This window comes from Bombina bombina, chromosome 6 (assembly GCF_027579735.1).
Source record: "Bombina bombina isolate aBomBom1 chromosome 6, aBomBom1.pri, whole genome shotgun sequence".
Classification (NCBI taxonomy): domain Eukaryota; kingdom Metazoa; phylum Chordata; class Amphibia; order Anura; family Bombinatoridae; genus Bombina; species Bombina bombina.
Genome location: NC_069504.1, coordinates 774,921,651 through 774,947,471, shown reverse-complemented (window position 1 = coordinate 774,947,471; position 25,821 = coordinate 774,921,651). Strand labels below are relative to the sequence as shown.

The following is a 25,821-nucleotide window of genomic DNA, read 5'->3' as shown; positions in this document are numbered from 1 at the left end:
TATTTAGCATTTTTTACAGTATTTATAATAATTTTTTATTTTATTTTTTATTATTTTAAAAACACGCTTTAAGACTAAACCAAGTTTTCATGGGCACGTGTTACTTATATTTTACATTCCTATGTTCTTCCCATAGAAAAAAAACACATTTTTATTATTAAATATATATTTCTATGCATATCTGATAATGGTAATGTAAAATAGATATCTATAGGAATAAATATAGGTACGTATGTATAGGGTACTTGTAAAGCGCAGCTAATCAGCCGTAAGGGTCTCAAGGCGCTGCTCATTTTATCGACCTTGGAAGGATGAAAGGCTAAGTAAGTGGACCTCACCAGGGATCAAACCTGCAACCCTTGGGTTGCTACAGAGCTCAGCCACAGTGCATTAACATGCTGAGCTATCTGTCCAGCATTTTATAAATATGTATTTACAATAAAAATTATATTATCCTCTATGTGAAGAACATTGGAATGTGAAATATGTACAGCAAATATAGAGTAAAACATATTATATATATACACACATGCATACATAAACATAATTAGACATGTCTATATATATATATATATATACACACACTGTATATACATACTGTATTTATATGTTAAAATCCTTTGCAGCCCTTTATTTTGTCAAACACCTTATACCATATATATTTGAGCCCTTATAACTTTTTAATATTTTTTTAAAACTATTTTTATTAGACAGTGTTTGTATGAGTGTGACTGCACTTTTAAGTGTATTTATGTCGTGTTTAATTCAACTTTTTTCTTCCCCTACCCTTTATGTGAGCTCTGAAGTAGTGCTAACCCAACGAACGTAAATCTCGATTCTGCTTGAGCGAACGCATTTACTTTTAACTCGTAATATATGCGCTATATCCATACTGCTGCCTGCTCGCCATGAAGCTGGACGGACAAGGTTCAAGTTCATAGTCCTAGTACAAAGTACACTGTTTTGCATTTATCTGCTGCAAACAATTAGAGACAGATTTAGATTTAGCAGAGTCAGCTTTGAGAAGTCAGTAGGGTGCATTTCACGTTCTGAGAATTAGAAATTGCTCAATTTCTATATTTAAACTGAATGAAAAGGGGGAAAGTAAAGAATAAAAATATGTTGAAAAATCGTTTCATTATACATAACTAAACATGACTTAGATATTTAAAACCAAAGTGTAAAGAGACATTTTCTTGTTCTGTTTCTGGTACCATATTGATAAAAAGTGGCTTATTCCCAGCAAGCAATGAGCACACTCGTAGATTTAATACAGGCGCTTATTCAGATCATTACTGTTCTTTTCTGAAACATGTCCCTTCTTCTGTGACAGAGAGATTTTTTGATCCTTCTGATGTGTCAATCTGAAAATAAATACAGATATTCTGTAAAAACTGTGGTATAATCAGGCAGAGAGAAGAATGAAGAGAATAAAGAACTCACAATTCTTAGGGTAATCGGTGCAGTGTTACTGGACATCCCATCAAGTTTGTTTTTGCCGGTATGGATCTTCCTGAAAGCTTTGTAGTACTCCTGTCTCACCTATTTGTCACAGAAGGTTTGAGTATTACAATATAATTAAATAAAAAGACATTAAACACTAAGGGCCAGATTACAAGTGGAGCGCAGTTACGGCTCCCACTCGAGTGTTAACTGCGCTAGAAGTAAGCTTTTTGCACATGTTTTATGTGCTCGTATTATAAGTTGAAAGTAAACTGTTTTCACTTGCACGCTAACCCGACAGCCGCAACAAATCTAACTTAGAATATTGCACACACGATAACCTATTCTCCCATAGAAGTCAATGGATGTAATAACCTGTATCTGTGCCTTTAACATTATACTCCTCCCATCCTATGATGCCTACTTAAGTTTACTCCTACCATAACACAATGCTTGAATATTGGTAATTGTAGCTGATATCCTAAGCTCCTCTACGCATATTCTGATTAACTTCATGCTGTGTAAACCACTTTGTTGTGACGTGTCCAGTACGCCATAATTGCAAGCACGCTACCCCGCTTCAGCTCACGCTGCACTCTCAGCTTCTACCCCTACAAGCTGTGTCTCTCTGACCCGTTCCAGTTTGCCTTCGGATACTACAGTCCCTTGAAGTTTGTATTTGCTTCTCCCACACTGTCAGCTACTGCAATACTGACTGACTTCATGCTGTGTAAACCGCAAGTATCGCTAGATGTTTGTTTCCATACTCACCTGTTGTATGTTACGCTGCTTACACTGAGTTCTGCAGACATTTACCTTCTTCTTGAGACGTATGCATAGTCCTAACGCAAGTGCTAGTAACCAAATCTGTATCTACGCTTCTGCTAAACTTGTGCATTGTTTGTTGCCATCGACTTACCTGAAAGACTGTTTCATTACTAATTTGTACTTACTCCTGCTGCACCTGATATATTTGGATATTTCTTACCAGCTTGTTCATGTGATGTCAATACTGAACTGCCAGTATATATATAATTAAATAAAAAGACATTATAAACTATGGGGTCAATTTATCAAGCTCTGTATGGAGCTTGATGCCCCTTGTTTCCGGCAAGCCTTCAGGCTCGCTGGAAACAGAGGTTATGAAACAGCGGTCTAAAGACCGCTGCTCCATAACTTGTCCGCCTGCTCTGAGGTGGTGGACAGAAATCAACCCGATTGAATACTATCGTGTTGATTGACACCTCCTGCTAGCAGCCGATTGGTCGCAAACCTGCAGGGGGTGGCATTGCACCAGCAGTTCACAAGAACTGCTGGTGCAATGATAAATGCCGACAGCGTATACTGTCGGTATTTATCGATGTGCGGCAGACATGATACTCTACATTGTATCATGTCCGTCCGCACTATAATAAATATACCCCTACGGTCCACATTACAAGTGGAGAGCAATTACGGCTCCCACTCTAGCTTTAACTGTGCTAGAAGTAAGCTTCCTGCACATGTCGGGTTGCGCTCGTATTATAAGTTGAAAGTAAAATGTTTTCACTCACACGCTAACCTGACAGACACAAATAATCGAACATAGAATATTGCACACACGATAATCTATTCCCCCATAGAAGTCAATGGAGCAAAAAAAGTAACGAAAAAAACACCCTACTCGCTCACAAACCCAATTGCATATTCTTCGGTGTGCTAACCCGACATGAAAATATGAATATTTTTTTTTTTTTTTTTAATACTTTATTTATATCCAGCAATGTGTAATACAAAAAAAAAGAATACACAAGTTCGTCATTTTGCGCCTCGCAGGGCTCCTTATCATGCTTCACATAAAAGAAAATCAGACAAAGCTAACCGCTTTTATCTTGTTAACATTTCATAGTCAAACTGCTTTACACACAATGCTGGGTTTTTAAACATAATTCTTAAAAAAACCTTTTACCTTCAAGTTTACCCTGCTGCACATACCAACAACAAAAACAAAAAGAAAAAAAGAGAGAAAAAAAAAAAAAATATAAATATAAATAAATAAATAAAAATTTTTTTAGAGCTAGTCCCTCTTCCCCTTTCCCCCCGGTCCCTACCACTACGCCATCCTCTCTCTTACTTCACCCCACTGATAGGGTATCTTCTCTTCACATATCAAAGTCTGGAAAGCTAATGAATTTCTTAGCGGGGCTATAAATTGTTTTTGTATCTCAATTGGCCATTCTACAATTATTTTGAGCCATTTATTGAAATATTTTCGGAGATTATGCTCCAAGGCAAGTTTTTTGTCGTATATTTCTGCTGCCATTTGTGTCCTTATCAGTTTTGTAAATTCCACCATCTTTGGGGATTTTTTAAGTTTCCATTTTCTTAAAATTAAATTTCGCGCTGCCATAATAGAAGTATTAATTAATTGTTTATCTCCTGGCCTTATCTGTTTTTGGTATAATAAAAAGACAACCTCTGGATTAAAGTCCATCCGTATTTGAATGTATCTATTGAGCCAATAGTTAATTCTTCCCCAAAATTGTCTGATCTTGGGACATGACCAAAAACAATGCAAAAGGTCCGCCCTTTCCGCATTACATTTATAGCATCCCAGACTCAGGCCCTCTGCTGCCCATTTGTTAATTCTGTCTGGAGTAAGATAGTAGTTATTCAGTATTTTCCAATGAGCTTCCCTCCAGCTAACTATTGGGGTGGTCTCTGTAACTACTCCTATACTCTTCTTGATGTCCTCCTCTTGTATGTTAGGAAAGTATTTTTTAAATTTATCTCTTATCCCCGTCAAGTAATTGTCCCCCAGTTTTATAAATAGCGCCTCGTACCAATAAGATATTGCTCTAATCCCCCCCTTATAACGTTTAACACCTGCCTCTATTTCTCATAGCCTCCATTCCGAATTTGTCTCAGCTGTTAATGTTGTAATAAAGCTTCTAGCTTGTAGAAACGCAAAAAAGTTATTTGAGGGAAGCTGAAACTTACCCGCAATCTGGCTAAATAGTTGTATATTGTTTGTACCTTCCATTAACAGCTGCGAAAAATATGTAACTCCCTTGTTTTGCCATTCCCTAAATACTACATTATGCATGCCTGGTGAAAATGCTGGTGTTCCAATTATAGGTAAATATTGTGATATTCTATATTCTATCCCCAATACTTTACAATACTTTTGCCATGCCAATATTATATTTGAAAATGTCAACAACTGTTTGATATTACCAGGCAATTTTCCATATGAGTGGTGTAGGACGGCTTTCAGATTAAAGGGGGCTATCAACTCCGACTCTATATCATAATATGTGATATATTGCGCCTCCGTTAACCAGTCTATTGCATATTTTACCATGGTGGTCCAATTGTAGTATCTTAAATTTGGTAGAGACATACCACCATATTTTTTGGGTATAGTTAACCTGTCTGTCGCTATTCTGGGTCTCCCTTTTCCCCAAAAAAACTTTGCACATGCTTTGTTATATCTAAGTAAATCCTGCTTAGGAATAAACAATGGTAAATTTTGTAATAAGTACATTAAACGCGGAAAAAAGATAGCTTTGATTACCATAACTTTAGCTGAGAGGGAAAGGAAAAGCAATTTCCATCTTTGTATTTCGGTTTCCAACTTTAAAAAAAGCTGCGTATAGTTCAGGGTGTACCACATATGAGGGTTATTTCCTAGCTTAATTCCTAGGTATTCTATAGTAGTCACTTCTCTAAATGGATGTTTAATATAACTTCTTTTAGTCTTATTTAGCCATAAAATCTCAGATTTCTGGGTGTTGATCTTATACCCCGTAAATTTACTAAAACAGTTTATTATTTCTAGACTTTTTGGGATATCTGTCTTTGAATCGCTTAAGAACAGCATGATGTCATCTGCATAGAGTGATACGACTATTTTTTGTTTACCAAGATTAATCCCCCTTATCTCTTTTCTCAAATAAATTGCAAGTGGTTCTAATGAAATATTAAAAAGTATTGGGGATAGCGGGCATCCTTGCCTAGTACCCCTTTGAAGCGTTATATACGGCGTGAGTGCTCCATTTACATAGATTTGTGATCTGGGCATTTTATATATTAGTTCAATTATATTGACCATATTGCCAAAGAACCCAAACTGCTTTAGAGAGGTCATCATGTGATCCCAAATTATCGAATCAAATGCCTTCTCTGCATCTATAGTTACTAAAGCCATATCTGATTTGCATTTGCTATCTGTTTTATGTAATTTATTGTAGTAATGCTCAATTGTTAATAATACTCTACGAATATTTCTGGCGGCATTTCGCCCTGGCATAAATCCCGTCTGGTCTGGATGGATAATGTCCCCAACTACCTTCTTAAGCCTATCTGCGATAATAGCCATTAGTATCTTATAGTCATTATTAAGTAGAGATATGGGTCTGTATGAACCCATATCTTCTTTTGGTTTGCCTTTCTTATGAATCAAGGTCACTATCGAATCCGTAAAGTATGGTGATTGTTTTTGGTTATGCCCAAAATATAGGTTAAAAATTTCACACAAAATTCCCGCCAGGTCTGGTTTCAGTATCTTATAAAATTCGGCAGATATTCCATCAGGGCCTGGAGCTTTCCCTGATTTCATTGCTTCAATGGCTATGTTTACTTCCTCAATGCTTATTTCAGTATTTAATTGTATTGCTTTCTCTCTATCCAGCTTAGGTAAAGTGATTTCTTTCCAGAACTTCTCTTTTGCCTGCACATCTACTTCCCCTTGTGCGTAAAGTTTTTGATAATATTTATGAAATGCGTCCTGAATTTCAGTCGCTTTCGTATAAGTGTTATTTTTAACTTTTATCAGAGTACAAAGATTTTTGTTTTTCCTAACCTCCCTCATTTTGGCCAAGTGCTTGGCTGATATTCCTTGGATGCCTTGCCAGTAATTCCTGTTTTTAATATCTTCTAATGCCCATTTATTGTTCAAAAACAGCTCTCTCTCTGCTTTGGCCCTCACATATTTATCCCAGGATACCTTATTGGGGATTAAAATATACTTTCTGTATAGGTTTTTGAGTTGGTTCGCTAGTTGTACCTCCCTAGCTATCTGTTTCTTCTTTCTTTCTGATCATATACTGTTTAATTTCCCCTCTCAATACGGCTTTACCCGCTTCCCAGAAAATTTCTGGTTTGTGTCTGTATCCTTGATTCAAATCAGCATACTCCTGCCATCTTTGTGTCAGCCAGTTACGAAAGCCTAAATTATTAACCATATACCCAGGGAATCTGAAAGTGTTTGCATTTGTCTGCTCTGATACACGTAATATCAATTTAAGGGATATAATTGCATGATCCGATAGAATAAAGTCTAAAATTTCCGTTTCAATATCAATTTGCAATTTTTTTTCTTCTATTAGAAACATATCAATTCTAGAGAAGTTTTTATGCGCTTTAGACTCACAGGAATATTCCCTCGTATCTGGATGTTGGGCTCTCCATATATCCTTAACTCTTAAGGTTTTACAAAATTCTCTGAAAAAACTAGCCTCTCTTTTATATTTACTAGCGCTTTTCTTTTGTCTCCATCTGTCTACTTCTGGGTATAGGGTCATATTGAAATCACCCGCCAGAATTAAATTCTGGTCTAAATAAGGAATTAGTTTATCTTTAAGTTTATTCCAGAATTCCTTATCAAAGCTGTTTGGGCCATAAACATTGCAAAATGTCCACCTCTTAGAATCTATTTCTATTTGAGCTATTAAAAATCTGCCTTCAATGTCTCGTTCTGTCTTTATTATATTATAAGTTAACCTGTTATTTATCATTATGGCGACGCCGCCTTTCCTTGTTATGCAGGGAGTCGCTATTATCTCAGCTACCCACTTGGGCTTAAGTTTAGGAATTTCATTTTCTCTTAAATGGAGTTCTTGTAAAAGAATTATATCAGGATTACATTTTTTAATAGTCTTTAAAATACCTTTGCGTTTCATTGGGGAGGTGACACCTCCAACATTCCATGAAATGCACTTCAGAATATCTCCCATATCACCTGTATTTTAATTTCTGAGTAGAGAGAGACAGGAGGGAGGGGGAAGAAGAAAAAAAAAGCAAAAAGAGAAGGAAAGAAAAAAAAAAAAAAAAAAAAACCCCGCCCAACTTAATCTAAAATAAAACCCTAACCATACTGATCTTCTTATTCTGTTAGCCATCAGTATATTCATTCATGTCTTCATTTAAACCTGTTATGTGTAGCCCAGAGGAGCTAGATAGTTATCTCATTTTTAATACAAAATAGCTTTGCTTCTTCTGGGGAGTTTAACACTACCTGCCCTTCCTTTCCTTCAGTGATTATTTTCGCAGGATATCTTAGATTCGCTTTCATCCCTGCCTTAATCAGTCCTGAACAATAAGGGGACATTTCTTTTCTCTTGTTAGATGTATCTACTGAAAAATCCTGGAACACTAATATCTGTTTACCACCTATAATCAATGGGTGACATTTTCTATATTGCCTCATGATTGTTACTTTGTCTTGAAAATTAAGGTAGCGAATCGTGATCATTCTAGGTCTATTTTTAGTATCCGTACCCGCCCTGTTGGGGCCGGTACGGTGTGCTCTCTCTACTGCTAATTGTCCCCCTTGAGCTGTCATACCTAAGGTGTGTGGCAGTGTCTCAGAAGCAAATTGCAAAAGGTCACTATACTCAGGTGTTTCAGGTAGGCCTACCACTCTCACGTTGTTTCTTCTTGACCTGTCCTCTAGGTCCTCTACTTTGTTTTGTAAAGTTTTTATAGTGTCTGTAAGTTTCCGTGTGATCTCCTCCTGGTGGATATATGTATCCTCCAGCTCAGAGACCCGCGTCTCTACTTCTGTCAGTCTGTTTGAGAATTGCCTGATCTCAACAGTGAGACCAGACAGTTCCTTTTTAATTACCTCAAATTGTGGGAGTAGTAGATCAACTATTTGGTTGTTCGTAATTTGTGTGTCTACAACTCTCTCTCCTGTCTGATGTGACTCTGATGCTGTTTCTACCATTACCTCTTGTACTGTTTTATTACATTTTTTGTCTTTCCTTGGTGGCATGGCTGGGGATCTAGGTTTGATATTTGTTACGTATTTTTCCATTAGTTTCTGGGTTCTAAATACCCCCAGAACTTCTGTGCAAATTCAGTGATCGGCTTGAAAGAATCCAAGCGTGCTTATTATTATGACTCCCTATTGGAGAAGAACACAAAAAAGGAGAAAAAAAAGTGACGGAGAGGAAAAAAAAAAAAAAAAAAAAAAAAGGGTGTGAATGTGAAAACAGTGCACACACTCAAATAATATACCAAGTGTCAAAATTCATTAAAAAGTGTCAACCAGTGCTAAGTGCCTCTAAGAGGACTGATTATTTTTTATCTCTTGTCCCTAGACCTCAATACCATCAAAGAAGTCTTGCTTCTTTTAAATTCAAATATCTATTAATTAAACCTCTTAATTTCGGTTTCAACTTTCAGTACTTATACTACTTCTTTCTCTTGCTTTTGTTAGGTAGATTACTCAGTCCTATTTTCAAGTGGCTAATTTTCAAGTCAATATATATCAACAAACAGCTTTTAGGTCCACTACGTTAAGAGACTGCATGAACACCTTTAGCTTTTCTATATAGCTACTCTTTCAAACTGAAGACCTTTATTACCTTTATTACTTAATTTATTTTATTGTGCTTATAGTGCATTTGAATTATAAATGCTCACAACTCTATATGTATCACCTATCACCTATGGGTATATGTATTTCAGGGGTTGTAACGGACCGGAAGCACTTTCTGGACCTTTGCCTGCCGTCTTTCACTATTATATCACCTTAATATTACAGATCCGTTGTGTATATAAACATAAGCATAATATCTCCAATACAGTTGTTATATTTAGCCCCAAGACTGCTTCTTGGGTTAAATTTTAAAGTGATCTTTTCCAGCTTATATATACATTCTGTTTCCAAATGATAGGTCACCCAGTCAAACATTCAGCAATACATTAACCAACAATATTCAGCCAGCTCATACCCTGAGCAGTTGTATGTTACTAGAGTGCTGCCTATATAATGCTTTAGGGCTGACTTGCGAGTTCAAAATTAAGAAAAGAACAACTTTACTCATATATACATAATTGCCTGCCGGACAAAAAGAAAATTTGTTACTAATATGTTAGAATGTCCTTCTGTTACATATAACCAGCGACTAATGTCCAGCACATGTGCTTGCCTCAGGAAAAAAAAAAAGCCTTAAAAACGAAATACACGTATAACCGTGTTGTTGTGAGCTTCTGCTAGATATGCTCTATAGGCCTTGAAGTTTTCAGATACTTCTGTAATATACACTCTATGGCCAAACTGTTTTCCGCTTATGCTTTAAGGATGTTACTTAACGTCACTTGTAGCCACCAATAAACACTTTTCCCTTCTTTTTGGGATTATTAACCCTTCTTAGAACACATGTCCTCTGGACTTTCTTGTCAGAGCAAGCTTGTTATGATGGTTCCAAGATTTTTTTTCTCCCACAAGTACCTGGCTAGCTCTACTGACCCCGGCAGCAAAAGAGAAATATAGAGTTCTGCGCCGTGCACAGGCTTATACTTGCGGTTATCGATAGTCCTTCGGTAGCTCTCTCTCCAGATTTGGCTGTTTACTGCTGCACCACAAAGCCACACTTGTCGTTAGGGGGGGGGGCCGGCCTGCTCAGGACATCTCCCGAACTTGCCCGCCTCAATCACCGCAGCGTGTCACTCTTTGCAGCTTTGCCGTGTCTCAGCTTTTCTTCTTTTTCACCAGCTGCCCACTGTATATCGACTCCCAGCTTTGTATCGGCTCTTAAAGCATTCCACTTTAGCCTTGCTGCTTGCAGCGTATCTCCTCTGAGAAACCGTCTCTGCTGGTCTTTGCTGTCAAATAGTATGGCTATTGTCGGTACCACCCGACCATGGTGGTAACTTAGGACCTCCTATCTGCTCCGCCTAGGCTTTCTCTTCCCAGGGCGATCTCTCGTGTCAGACCGCCAACAGAAGCTCAGAGCTGGGGAGATGTAACGTTAGAGCTCGGTACACAGAGCTCAGAGCGTGCGTGTCTTGTCTCACACTCCTCCCACCGGAAGTCGAAAATATGAATATTTTACATTCCAATGTTCTTCACATAGAATAATATGCTTTATATATTTAGAAATAAATATTTCTACATATATCTGATGTTTTTGCACAAATATATACGTTTACCTATACCTATAGATATACTGTATATATATATATATATATATATATATATATATATATATATATACACACACACATGATTATATATAGGTATGGATATATACAGATATATATAGGAATATCTATTTATAAAAACATAGAACATATTCTGTTATGTGCAGAACATTGGAATGTAAAATATTTACAGTAAATATACTCTATAACACTTTATTATATATGAATATTGCATAAATGTTTTTTTTCATGTTTTAATCTACTTAACTGCAAAGGGCTCCAATGCAATTAAATACATATGTATACATATAAAGACATTCATATATATGTGTTTATATGTGTTTTTATGTATTTACAGACATATGCAGTGTAAACATGTAAACATATATATATATATATATATATATATATATATATATATATCCATCTTTGGACATGTATATGTATGTATCTCAAAGTTAAAGCCCTTAGCCTGCCTTTTTTTTTCCTCTAACACATGAGACCTCATATATTTGAGCCCCTATAACTTTTTTGTGCAATATTTTTGAATTAGAATGTGTTCATTTTGTATAAGAATGTGTTATTATGAGTCTAAGTGTACTTTATAATGTCATTTTGCATTAGAATGTGTTGTTATGAGTGTAAGTGTACTTTATAATGTCATTTTGTATAAGAATGTGTTGTTATGAGTGTAAGTGTACTTTATAATGTCATTTTGTATAAGAATGTGTTATTATGAGTGTAAGTGTACTTTATAATGTCATTTTGTATTAGAATGTGTTGTTATGAGTGTAAGTGTACTTTATAATGTCATTTTGTATAAGAATGTGTTGTTATGAGTGTAAGTGTACTTTATAATGTCATTTTTTATGTGTTTTGTGACACTTTTTTGTTTTGCAAAACAGTTAACCAGAGCTCTGAGTTAACAGTAACCCGATGCACGTTAACTTCAATTGCGTTCAAGTGATCACATTTACTTTCAACTTGTAATACGAGCATAAACACCCGACACGCGCAAACACCTACAATAAACCCTTTATCGCTTGTGTGTAACGGTTAGCGCTCCACTCGTAATCTGGCCCTAAATAAATGCTTTTTTTTACCGCAGTTGTTTATCAATAGAAAAACTCCAGCCATTATTTGCCTTATTTAAAGGAGCCAATCTGTGCTTTAGACTGCAGACATCAAGGCTAGCCTTGATCATAATGTTGATATAAAGTACATTTCTTTGCATTTGTTATCAGGTAAACCCCATTAGGGATATATGTAGCAGGGTTGCATTTTAAAGTGATGGTAAAGCACAGCGTTTCAAAATTGAGGTGATGTATTCCACCTCTTGGCTAATAGCTGTGCCAGCCATATGGAAAATAAATAGTTTTACAGTGGGTGGCCGAAGGCGCTTAAAGGACCAGTAAACACAGTAGATTTGTAATCAACAAATACATTATAAAAATCAAATACGATCGGGTTGATTGACACCCCCCTGCTAGCGGCCGCGAATCTGAAGGGGGCGGCATTGCACCAGCAGTTCACAAGAACTGCTGGTGCAATGATAAATGCCGACAGTGATGTGCAGCAGACATGATCGTTATATGGGATCATGTCCGCTCGCACCATAGTAAATAGGCCCCTAAATTTGAACTTCAAATGAGTAGTAGATTTTTTGCTGACAAATTTCAAAGTTATTTCTATTTCCACACCCCCTGTATCATGTGACAGCCATCAGCCAATCACAAATGCATATACGTATATTCTGTGAATTCTTGCACATGCTCAGTAGGAGCTGGTGACTCAAACAATGTAAATATAAAAAGACTGTGCACATTTTGGTAATGGGAGTAAATTGGAAAGTTATTTGAAATTGCTGCTCTATCTTAATCATGAAAGTTTAATTTTGACTTGAGTGTCCTTTTAATTTAGGAATAAGGTTGTAGCAAAATTAAGGCACTTTTTTTTAATACTTTTTGGCACTTTTTTTTAATACTTTTTTTTAAAACTTCATGACAGAAGGTCCCTTTTATTTATAGCACTGGTAAATCCTAGCATTTTAGAAATGGTAGGATTTACAATCACTTGAAATTCTGAGAATTAAAAGACTCCTCAATTTTCAGAGCTAAATTAAATGAAGAGGGGAAAGTATATTGCAAAGTTGTTTCATTACACATTACTAAAAACTTTATATAAAAATCTGGTGTTTACTGTCCTGTTAATATTTCCTTGGATGATGATGGAGGCTTATTCTGGGGGATTTATGGGTGGAGTTGCATTATATTAGGGGTAAAAGGTGGATGAAACTGGGCAGAAAACCAGTGGAGTTTTTCTATTTTAACCAGTGGTAGTATCATGTTTTTATCACATACAAAACCTTGTAGATCAGTGGATTTCCATATGGGATAATGAGATAGGGAGTCTATTTGTGGTTTAGAACAATACATTTTCTTCTTCTATCCAAATACTCAGGATAATAGCCCCCTATTTTGCTTTGGGTTTTATGATAGTTTGGTATATATTTTTGCAATGGAAAAATAGTGTCATTTTGAGTTATAGAATATGTATTAGTTTTAAGAACAACATTTGTTTTTTAAATTATTTTATAATTATTGGTTACAAAGAATCACTATTTTGAATATATGTCAAACTGTTGGGTTAACTTTTACAAACAGATTTCTCCAAAAAAAGAATATACATAATACACTAAGGACAACCAGGAACAGGGCAAAAGAGGATAAGTGCAAAAATTATGCACAGCCCTGAAGGGGTTAACATAACCTGCAACCTCTCACAGACTAAAGGCCAAATTACAAGTGGATCGCTAAATATCACTTTTGTGAAAGCGATATTCGTTCTTTACTGAGTAATACCAGCGCACGCCAATGTACGCTGGTATTTCAAGTTGAGAGCATTGTGAATGTGAGCTTGCGTTCGCATTGCTGAGAAGCATTGCACTCACGAGAGCAGGCTACCATAAGTTCTAAATGGAGCCTTGTTCTCAAGCCGTGTCTCTTGCGAGACACAGCATGAGAACTAACGCAGCGAAGGGGTTTAGTCACGCAGTGATGGCAGCAACTTGTAAATATATATGTATATGACTATATACATATATATTTATGTGTTAATATAGGTATATACACATATTAACACATAAATATATATGTATATAAGCATATACATATATATTTACAGGGAACAAACAGTTCCCATAGACTGCAATGTAAAGACACTTTTCAGTGCTGTTTTTTTTCTAACACCCCACACCCTCCTGATTGCAGTTTTTTTTTTATTTAAATGCTACATTTTTAAAAAAAGTAAGAAAAAGAAAACTAACACTTAAAGGGCCATTATACACTCATTTTTTCTTTGCATAAATGTTTTGTAGATGATCTATTTATAAAGCCCATAAAGTTTTTGTTTTTTTTAAATGTATAATTTTGCTTATTTTTAAAGAACATTGCTCTGATTTTCAGACTCCTAACCAAGCCCCAAAGTTTTATGTGAATACCGTCAGCTACCTTCTCCAGCTTGCTGCTGTTTGTGTAAAGGGTCTTTTCATATGCAAAAGAAGGGGGAGGGGGGAGTGTCTTATTTCCCACTTGCAGTGGGCTTTCCAACCACCTTTTCAACTGAGCTAAACTGAAAGCTTCTAAGTACGTTTTAAACCATTTTATACTGGATTTTTATATCAGTATCTATGCATCTTATTCTTTATAGTAGTGTCTATTACATGCAGTTATATGAAAATGAGTGTATACTGTCCCTTTAAGTTTGGGGGGAATTTGGGGAACATTTATAAAATGAACCAAAGATCTGATCTGATATAATTGTTTTTTACTCCAGTAATGTTTCCTTGTATATTTGTACATGCCATTTCTAATTAAATCTAATTAAAAAGTGCTTCATATAAACACCTATACATTTATTGTTTTCTTTGGTATTTGTATGTGTTTTATATATACTTTCTTTTAGATAATCTAAGTACTGTATATAAGAATAACAGTTGTGATATATTTTAATAGAAAATATATTTGCTAACATTCTGTATCACCACAATTGTTTTATTATTGCTAATTGCTTGTCCATATTTTTTTATGATTGGTTCCCTATGGTTACTAGATTACATTTTCACTTTTTATGACTGTCTCCATGGTATATTAATTCTATTTTGAAGGCACAGTGCTGTTTTATGATTCTCAAGAGTGTTACTATGAGTGCTATGGTAATTATACCTTTCCACATTATTTACATTTTATAGGAACCAAATACCCTGACAATGCAATCTCAGCAAAATAATCTCACCTCTTATCCCAGTTCAACTTTAGGAAATGTATGACAGTGGCAGGACATAATATAATGCATAAATTACATATGATTAATAAATTATTGCTTACGTTTCAATTTCTACAAATGTGCTTGAAAATGTTTATGATCACATAATTTCTGCTAAAAGTGCAGATGAGCTAATTTTGCAATAGAAAAATAATTGCTCCTGAACATTCTATTATTTGAGGCTGATAAAATGTATTAATTAATCTACTAAAAAATGCATTACAAACATCATCTGAGGTTAAAGGGACAGGATTTTTTTCTTTCATTATTTAAACCTTTCCAATTTACATTATCTCATTTGCTTCATTATTTAGGTATCCTTTGTGAAAAGCATATGCTCAGGTCCTGGGTGCTATTTGTTTATTGGTGGCTGCACAAATAAAATGTACAGCCACCAATCAGTAAATAGCACTGAGGTGCTGAGCATACCTAGCTATGTTTTTCAACAAAGGATACCTAAATAATGAAGCAAATTAGATAATAGAAGTAAATTGGAAATTTGTTTAGAATTGTATGCGCTATCTGAATCATGAAAAAAAAAATGAGATTCCTGTTTGTGGACTATGGAAATAATACCCATATTGAATATATAGGCCGAAAAGATTGTCTGGGGTTGCTGTGTTCCTTGTTCAGAAGAGGAATTGCCTGGTATTTCGGAGCTGGACTGACCGTTATAGGCGGGATCAGACTGATATACTACAGGAAAGTTCTACTCTGTGAAAAGCATTACTGGGCTAAAAGAAGCTGCACCCAGGTGGTAAATCGTCATAGAACAGGCTAACAATGGTATTGAGTTGGTTGTTCGTTCCTGTGAGTGTGCTTCTCTCTGTGTGCACATTGAAGATATAAATAACAATAAAAATAGTATCAGCAGGTGATTAATGAAAATTACATTTTAAATAAAACTGGTTGAAACATTTCTGGGTAATGTAAACAAGAATGGACAAAGTTATTAATGGCATATACATATATAAATATATATATATATATATATATATATACAGTATACAGTGGGGCAAAAAAGTATTTAGTCAGCCACCAATTGTGTAAGTTCTCCCACTTAAGAAGATGAGAGAGGCCTGTAATTTTCATCATAGGTATACCTCAACTATGAGAGAGAAAATGTGGAAACAAATCCAGACAATCACATTGTCTGATTTGGAAAGAATGTATTTGCAAATTATGGTGGAAAATAAGTATTTGGTCAATATCTAAAGTTCATCTCATTACTTTGTTATATATCCTTTGTTGGCAATGAAAGAGGTCAAACGTTTTCTGTAAGTCTTCACAAGGTTGTCACACACTGTTGCTGGTATGTTGGCCCATTCCTGCATGCAGATCTCCTATAGAGCAGTGATGTTTTGGGGCTGTCGCTGGGCAACATGGACTTTCAACTCCCTCCAAAGGTTTTCTATGGGGTTGAGATCTGGAGACTGGCTAGGCCACTCCAGGACCTTGAAATGCTTCTTACGAAGCCACTCCTTCATTGCCCAGGCGGTGTGTTTGGGATCATTGTCATGCTGAAAGACCCAGCCACGTTTCATCTTCAATGCCCTTGCTGATGGAAGGAGGTTTGCACTCAAAATCTCATGATACATGGCCCCATTCATTCTTTCATGTACACGGATCAGTCGTCCTGTTCCCTTTGCAGAGAAACAGCCCCAAAGCATGATGTTGCCATCCCCATGCTTCACAGTAGGTATGGTGTTCTTTGGTTGCAACTCAGCATTCTCTCTCCTCCAAACACGACGAGTTGTGTTTCTACCAAACAGTTCTACGTTGGTTTCATCTGACCATATGACATTCTCCCAATACGCTTCTGGATCATCCAAATGCTCTACTTCAGACGGGCCCGGACATGTACTGGCTTAAGCAGGGGGACACGCCTGGTACTGCAGGATCCGAGTCCCTGGCGGCGTAGTGTGTTACTGATGGTAGCCTTTGTTATGTTGGTCCCAGCTCTCTGCAGGTCATTAACTAGGTCCCCTGTGTGGTTCAGGGATGTTTGCTCACCGTTCTTGTGATCATTTTGACCCCACAGGGTGAGATCTTGCGTGGAGCCCCAGATCGAGGGAGATTATCAGTGGTCTTGTATGTCTTCTATTTTCTAATTATTGCTCCCACAATTGATTTCTTCACACCAAGCTGCTTGCCTATTGCAGATTCAGTCTTCCCAGCCTGGTGCAGGTCTACAATTTTGTTTCTGGTGTCCTTCGACAGCTCTTTGGTCTTCACCATAGTGGAGTTTGGAGTGTGACTGTTTGAGGTTGTGGACAGGTGTCTTCTATACTGATAACAAGTTCAAACAGGTGCCATTAATACAGGCAATGAGTGGAGGACAGAGGAGCCTCTTAAAGAAGAAGATACAGGTCTTTGAGAGCTAGAAATCTTGCTTGTTTGTAGGTGACCAAATATTTATTTTCCACCATAATATGCAAATAAATTCTTCCCAAATCAGACAATGTGATTGTCTGGATTTGTTTCCACATTTTGTCTCTCATAGTTGAGGTATACCTATGATGAAAATTACAGGCCTCTCTCATCTTCTTAAGTGGGAGAACTTGCACAATTGGTGGTTGACTAAATACTTTTTTGCCCCACTGTGTGTGTGTATATATATATATATATATATATATATATATATATATATATATATATATATATATATGTAAAAAGGAAAAACAATTATAGCACTTAGTGGTTTTCAACGTATGACTATAAATCAATGAGACTCAAGGAGGTCCTGTGATGCTGCCCGAAAACCTGACAAAATATCAATAGGGGCCCCCGCCACTAAAGGTATACTGTCAATAGGTAAGAGACAAATGGCTTGAAAGAGTTGTTACAGGCAGGTGCAGGACAGGGCCCATCTACAGTCTAAAACTGAAGGGCAATCAGTACATGTAAGTACAGTATCACAAGCAACATAGGATGTCTATATATATATATATATATATATATATATATATATATAAAAAACAACTTAGGTGAAATAAAATATATAGGAATCAAAATGGGGATAGTGCCACAATAGATCTATATTCTGCACTAATGGTTACCCTCTCAGACAACCGTGGTGGCAGTATAATATTTCCAAATTCTAGAATAAACCTCTAGTAAAGGATTCTTAAAAGTTCAAAGTATTAAATTCATATACAATGATACAGTTATAGGTGTCATTTACGATAAGACCACAAAGGGATTGGAGCCACTGATTAAAGGACCCTCAAAAGTCCCAAAAGAATGATCTATATAAGGACAGTCTCATAGTTCCCAAGTGGAGAAAACTTGAATCCAAATATCAGGTAAGTTGGTGTGCCCAAAAGACCAGTAGTAATAGGTGAACTTCCTAGGAAGACATTTGGTGAGGTTTACGCTTCTGGGACTGTTATTTTGATCCCGTATATGGACTGTTTTATGCAAAATTTTCTCTACATTCCTAAATATTTTATTTCACCTAATTTGTTTTTTATATATATATATACACATCCTATGTTGTTTGTGATACATGTACTGATTGCCCTTCGGTTTTAGACTGTAGGTGGGCCCTGTCCTGCGCCTGTAACCACTCTTTCAAGCTATATATATATATATATATATATATATACACACACACAATTAAATTAATTACCTAAACTAAATACAATTAAATACAATTTTAAAAAAAAAATCTAAAGTACGAAACCCCCCACTAAATTACAGAAAATAATAAAATAATTACAAGTTTTTTAAACTAATTACACCTAATCTAATCCCCCTAATAAAATAAAAAAGCCCCCCAAAATAATAAAAAGCCCTACCCTATACTAAATAACAAATAGCCCTTAAAAGGGCCTTTTGCGGGGCATTGCCCAAAAGTAATCAGCTCTATTACCTGTAAAAAAAGTGCAATACCCCCCCAATATTAAAACCCACCCACACACCCAACCCTACTCTAAAACCCACCAAATCCACCCTTAATAAAACCTAACACTAACCCCTTGAAGATCACCCTACCTTGAGAAGTCTTCACCCAGCCGGGCCGAAGTCCTCAACAAAGCTGGGCAAAGTGGTCCTCCAGATGGGCAGAAGTGTTCATCGAAGCCGGCCAGAAGAGGCCCTCCAGATGGGCAGAAGTCTTCATCCAGGTGGCATCTTTTATCTTTATCCATCCGGCGTGGAACGGCTCCATCTTCAAGACATCCGACGGGGAGCATCCTCTTCCAACGAAGTCCAACTGAAGAATGAAGGTTCCTTTAAATGACGTCATCCTAGATGGCGTCCCTTCAATTCCGATTGGCTGATAGAATTCTATCAACCAATCGGAATTAAGGTAGAAAAAATCCTATTGGCTGATGCAATCAGCCAATAGGATTGAAGTTCAATCCTATTGGCTGATCCAATCAGCCAATAGGATTGAGCTGGCATTCTATTAACTGATTGGATCAGCCAATAGAATGCAAGCTCAATCCTATTGGCTGGTTGCATCGGCCAATAGTATTTTTTCTACCTTAATTCCGATTGGATGAAGACTTCTGCCCGTCTGGAGGACCTCTTCTGGCCGGCTTCGATGAAGACTTCTGCCCGTCTGGAGGACCACTTCGCCCCCGGCTTTGTTGAGGACTTCGGCCCGGCTGGGTGAAGACTTCTCAAGGTAGGGTAATCTCCAAGGGGTTTAGTGTTAGGTTTTATTAAGGGGGGATTGGGTGGATTTTAGAGTAGGGTTGGGTGTGTGGGTGTCGGGTTTTAATGTTGAGGGGTATTGTACTTTTTTTTACAGGTAATAGAGCTTATTACTTTGGGGCAAAAGGCTCTTTTAAGGGCTATTTGTAATTTAGTATAGGGTAGGGCTTTTTATTATTTTGGGGGCTTTTTTATTTTATTAGGGGGATTAGGGTGTAATTAGTTTAAAAAACTTGTAATTATTTTATTATTTTCTGTAATTTAGTGTTTGTTTTTTTTTCTTTCGTACTTTAGATAATTTTTTTTAATTGTAATTAATTGTTTTTAGTTTAGGTAATTAATTTAATTATAGTGTAGTGTTAGGTGTAATTGTAACTTAGGTTAGGATTTATTTTACAGGTAAATTTGTATTTATTTTAGCTAGGTAGTTATTAAATAGTTAATAACTATTTAATAACTATTCTACCTAGTTAAAATAAATACAAAGTTGCCTGTAAAATAAAAATAAATCCTAAGCTAGCTACAATGTAACTATTAGTTATATTGTAGCTAGTTTAGGGTTTATTTTACAGGTAAGTATTTAGTTTTAAATAGGAATAATTTATTTAATGTTAGTAATTTTATTTAGATTTATTTAAATTATATTTAAGTTAGGGGGGTGTCAGGGTTAGGGTTAGACTTAGGTTTAGGGGGTTAATAACTTTAATATAGTGGCGGCGACTTTGTGGGCAGCAGATTAGGGGTTAATAAGGGTAGGTAGGTTGCTGCGACATTGGGGGTGGCAGATTAGGGGTAAATAAATATAATGTAGGGTTCAGCGATGTTGGGGGACAGCAGATTAGGGGTTCATAAGTATAATGTAGGTGGCGGCGGTGTCCGGAGCAGCAGATTAGGGGTTAATAATATAATGCAGGTGTAGGCGATGTCAGGGGCGGCAGATTAGGGGTTAATAAGTGTAATATTAGGGGTGTTTAGACTCGGGTTCATGTTAGGGTGTTAGGTGTAGACATAAAATATGTTTCCCCATAGGAATCAATGGGGCTGCGTTAGGAGTTTTACGCTGCTTTTTTTTAAGGTGTTAGGTTTTTTTCAGCCGGCTCTGCCCCATTGATCCCTATGTGGAAATCGTGCACGAGCACGTTTTACCTGCTTACCGCTAACATAAGCAGTGCTGGTATTGAGGTGAGATGTGGAGCTAAATTTTGCTCTACGCTCAATTTTTTGCGGCTAACACTGGGTTTCTAAAAACCTGTAATACCAGCGTTGTCTGTGGTGAGCGGTGAGGGAAAACTGCGCGTTAGCATGGCACAGCCTTAGAGACAAAACTTGTAATCTAGGCGAATGACTTTGAACAAGCTGCTACTTCTCTGAAGCAGAAGTTCTATAGTAGGAACTACAACAAAAGAACTGTGGACAAGGCTTATGAAAGGGTCAATATTGTAGATAGAAACGATTTGCTTATAACAAAAAACAAACAGAAAACAACAAAAAATGGTGAAATAACAACCTCACCTTCAAATCAGACACCAAGGTTTATAACCATGTACAGTAATGGAACCAAAGATATTGAGAAAATATTAAGCAAGCATTGGCATATTTTAAAAAGGGATCCCATATTGAAAGAAACACTACCTGAAAAATCCAAAATAATTTACAAGAAAAATATAAATTTTAAGAATATATTGGCACCAACCAAATTAAAGACAAACAAAGCACAGAAAAAAGAAAATTGGCTAACAAACAAAACATAAGGATTCTATAAATGTAGTAGAAAAAATTGTTTATGCTGTAAACATGTCAGTAAGAGCAAAGAAGAAAACAGATGGATTATTGATACAGAAAATAATAAATATGAAATAGAAAGTTTTATGAATTGCAAATCCCAATATGTTGTATACCAATTAACCTGTAGTTGCAATAAAGTCTATATTGGAAGGACGAAGAGAACCCTAAAAACAAGATTCCTTGAACATATAAATAATATCACCAGTGACGAACCTGAATATGGTATAGGGACACATTTTGAGGAATTTTACAGCAAAAATGAAAAAGATGTAAAAATAAAAGCCATTGAACATATACCATATATAGAAGGAGAAAATAGACTGCTACAACTGAGAAAGAAAGAGACCTACTGGATTTACAAGCTAAAAACCAGAAAACCATACAGACTAAATACAGACATAGACCTAGCAGCCTTCCTTTGACCTCTTTTTATTTGATCAAATTTTTTCATTATTTTAATTTTTAACTTTTGATTTTTATATTTATATATAATTTAAGTTAAAAACAAAAACAAAAATTGTTATCATAATTTTAAATTTTTTTTTATATTTTTTTCATTTTTCACAACCATCTTTTGTAACAACCCACTAGGCATTTTTGAATATATTACTTTTGTATAAGCGATTTTTAAAGTGGAAAATTGTTATCCTAGATATAAAAGAGTATAATATAGAATAAATTATTCTTCCTTTCAAAGTCCCTATAACTTACTCACTTAAAGTAACAATACACAAAAAATAAAAACATATATGTCCCTTTAGACACTATTTGAAACCACACATATTTTGAAACTACATCATTTGAAACCACTGCTTTGAAACAATCACTCCAATTGGGCAAATAAGCCTTTCATTAATTGCATAGGGCTTTAACACCCTCAGTCTTTGATTATAACCAATCAGGCTATATAAGGGCCATTAGGATAGCACTAGATTACAAGCCTCTGAAGAAGTGAGCTGATACGCTCACGAAACACGTAAGGCACGTGACGCTCGTTCGTGACGTCACTTCCGGATATCCAATTCACGCCGCAGGGCTCTACACGCCGAGCGGTGAGTACAGCAGCCTCCAGCTCTGTATATACTTTTTGCAGATATATTTTTTATATATTTTTTTCTGTAGCACTCATTACGAATCACGAATAGGCTAGTACAACAGCCTCCAGCTCTTTATATTATTTGCAGACACCACTTTTTTTAGCCACCCAGTTTTAGCAAAAATTTTTGAATAGGTTTTTTCTAACAAGCATACACATTCATTGTTAAATTGTTTCATACTCATTGGTATTATCGCTACTTACCAATTCCGGATTCAGTAATAGCCCAGCTTTTTATATACATGTTTTATAACTTTTAGGATTCACATGAATCTCGAATGAGAGCGTTTTTTAATTAATTATTTTCAATCATCTTTGTTATTTCACATTATTGGTTCTCTATATAGGAACCTAAAAATTACATAAAAACTAAAAACAAATTATTAATTAGGTTCATATTCACTTATCAATTTTATTACTATTTATCTTGTTCTTTAATTCCTCTTGAATACATAAAATATATTAATATATTCTTGTATCTTTTTAAACCTTTTTTATTAATTTTTGTCAAATTATTAATTTTTGACATTTTTTAAAGTAACTTATAATAAAATTATATTTTTAAACACCCAATACATATACACATATCAGCTCATATTAAATAGAATAACCCCTTCTATCCTCCCTTCGTCCACATATACCGAGTGGAATTGGAAGGGGGGGTCCTACAATATAGTTTCAGTCACTATCAGACTGCCTGGGTGTTCCACGTCGTTAATCACTGGTCCCTGTGATCACACAGGTGAGTGAATAAAGTGCATTATCGCTGCAACCTCAATTCGGTTTTACTCACTTGGATACATGTATTTTTCCTTAGTATCTTCTCTACATGCACATGAGGAATTATCATTGTAAGTGCTATTAGAAAACCCCTCTCTACAGAAAACCCTTTTTCTCACTAAGGATTTGGCACTGACATTGTGCAGGTAGAGGGAATGCTGAGATAGCAGGAAACACTACCAGCCCAGCAGGGTACAGAGGAGGAGCCAAGCACTTAATCCTGGCTGCCGTGGCCATGCACAGAGAAGGAGCAGTACCCTTCACCTGCCTAGGGCAGCAGTTGTATGGTGCTATAAAGCTAATGAGGTTAAAAAAACCCACTGCTAAGCTAAAGAATCTAGGAGTGGTGGATATGTTAAGATATTTAATTAACAACTGTAAGACATTATATACTACAAATCGATTTATACTTTAATATTTAATATTTATACAATATTAAAAGATAGCTATAACCATATCATGCTACTTCTTTATCTGTTACCCCCCTTATGCTGAAGTAAAGAAAAACTGAAAATCTGCTCTGTTAGTGGATCCTGAGGACTAGAATTCAGGGCCACTGCTCAAGAGTTCTGTGAGCACCTGAACATCCTTTGCAAGAAGGAAGCCAATGTCTCCCACGATATTTACGACTATTCTATTCAGCTATAACTTCAGTTTTCATTCACTCTCCAAAACTGAATTGAAAGAATTAAAATGCTTAAATCTTCATACTTCCTAAACATCAGGAACATTCTTCTTTGTTGACTGATATGTACTCTTTAGCCATCATTGGGCCAGATTGATAGTGGCGAGCTAACTGTTTTGCGAAAACGATATCGGGTTTATAACGGCTGTTTGCATGCGTCGGAAGAAATGCTCACATTACAAGTTGAAAGTAATTGTGAACGCAATCGCAATTTACGCTACGATTGCCACAACCTTAGAGCTCTGGTTAATTGTTTTACACAAAACAAAAAAGTTTCACAAAACACCTCAAAAATAGATTTAACATTACAGTTAAACTCATAATAACACTACTAAAAAATATTTTTTAAAAATATTGCAAAAAAAAAGTTATAAGGGCTCAAAAATAGGAGGTCTCAGGTGTTAGGAAATAAAAGGCAGGCAAAGGGCTTTAACGTAGAGATACATACCCCACCTTATGTCTCTGCACCCTAAACCTATAGACTGTGAGCTCTCCGGAGCAGGGCCCTCTTCCTCCTGTGCTAGATTTGTTTAGTCTTGATATGTTTTGTATTGTATCACAAATCTTTGTCGTTGTATACCCCTATCATTGTACCCAGCGCTACGGAATTTGGCGGCGCTATACAAATAAATGATAATAATAATGATAATAATACATACATGCCTAAATATGTATATGTGTGTGTATATATATATATATATATAAATAAAACATATTCTGTTATGTGAAGTGCATTGGAATGTGAAATATTCATATTTCCATGTAGGGTTAGCGCACTTGAGAAAATGGGATTGGGTTTGCTGGTGGGTAGGGTCTTAGGTTTTTCCCCACTTTTAGAACTCCATTGAGGAGAAATTACTGCAATTAATCTTAATTATAAAAACCAATGCAAATCATAATCTCTATTCAGACCATGAGGATAAAGAGTATTCAGGAATTAAATCCACTATACTTCCCTCTTTTTCAACTTAAGTTCCCTGTTTCCTCATCCTCCCGGGTTTACGTATATTTTCTATAACCTGAAAGCAAAGCACACTAATTGAAAGCCCAATTTTTACAAAATGAGTAGAGACAGGCAGGGTCATACCTCTTGAACTAATGTTTTATCTTCACTAAAACCATCCTTCGTGTCATCTCACCTATATAATGAAGTCCACATAGGCACTTGAGAAGGTAAATAACTAACGGCTAGATTTAGAGTTTTGCGGCCAAAGGGGTGCGTTAGCTACGAGTGTATTTTTTCCCCCGCACCTTTTAAATACCGCTGGTATTTAGAGTTCACAGAAGGGCTGCGTTAAGCTCCAAAAAGGGAGCGTAGAGCATAATTTACCGCCACTGCAACTCTAAATACCAGCGGTGCTTACGGACGCGGCTAGCTTCAAAAACGTGCTCGTGCACGATATCCCCATAGGAAACAATGGGGCAGTTTGAGCTAAAAAAAAACCTAACACCTGCAAAAAAGCAGCGTTCAGCTCCTAACGCAGCCCCATTGTTTCCTATGGGGGAAACACTTCCTAAGTCTACACCTAACACCCTAACATGTACCCCGAGTCTAAACACCCCTAACCTTACACTTATTAACCCCTAATCTGCCGCCCCCGCTATCGCTGACCTCTGCATATTATTTTTAACACCTAATCTGCCGCTCCGTACACCGCCGCAACCTACATTATAGCTATGTACCCCTAATCTGCTGCCCCTAACACCGCCAACCCCTATATTATATTTATTAACCCCTAATCTGCCGCCCCCAACGTCGCCGCCACCTACCTACAATTATTAACCCCTAATCTGCCCAATGGACCTCACCGCTACTATAATAAAGTTATTAACCCCTAATCCGCCTCACTCCCGC

General features: G+C 36.3%; 1 long non-coding RNA gene across 1 annotated transcript in view; it reads right to left on the bottom strand.

Moving 5' to 3' along the window:
• Positions 1 to 1,213: 1,213 nt before the first annotated feature.
• LOC128662258 (uncharacterized) overlaps positions 1,214 to 25,821 on the bottom strand; it is an 83,432-nt gene continuing 58,824 nt past the window's right edge. The window contains exons 2-3 of the long non-coding RNA XR_008402730.1: positions 1,444 to 1,542; positions 1,214 to 1,364 (exon numbers count right to left, since the gene is read on the bottom strand). This is a non-coding gene — a long non-coding RNA (uncharacterized LOC128662258). The remainder of the gene's footprint in view (positions 1,365 to 1,443; positions 1,543 to 25,821) is intronic.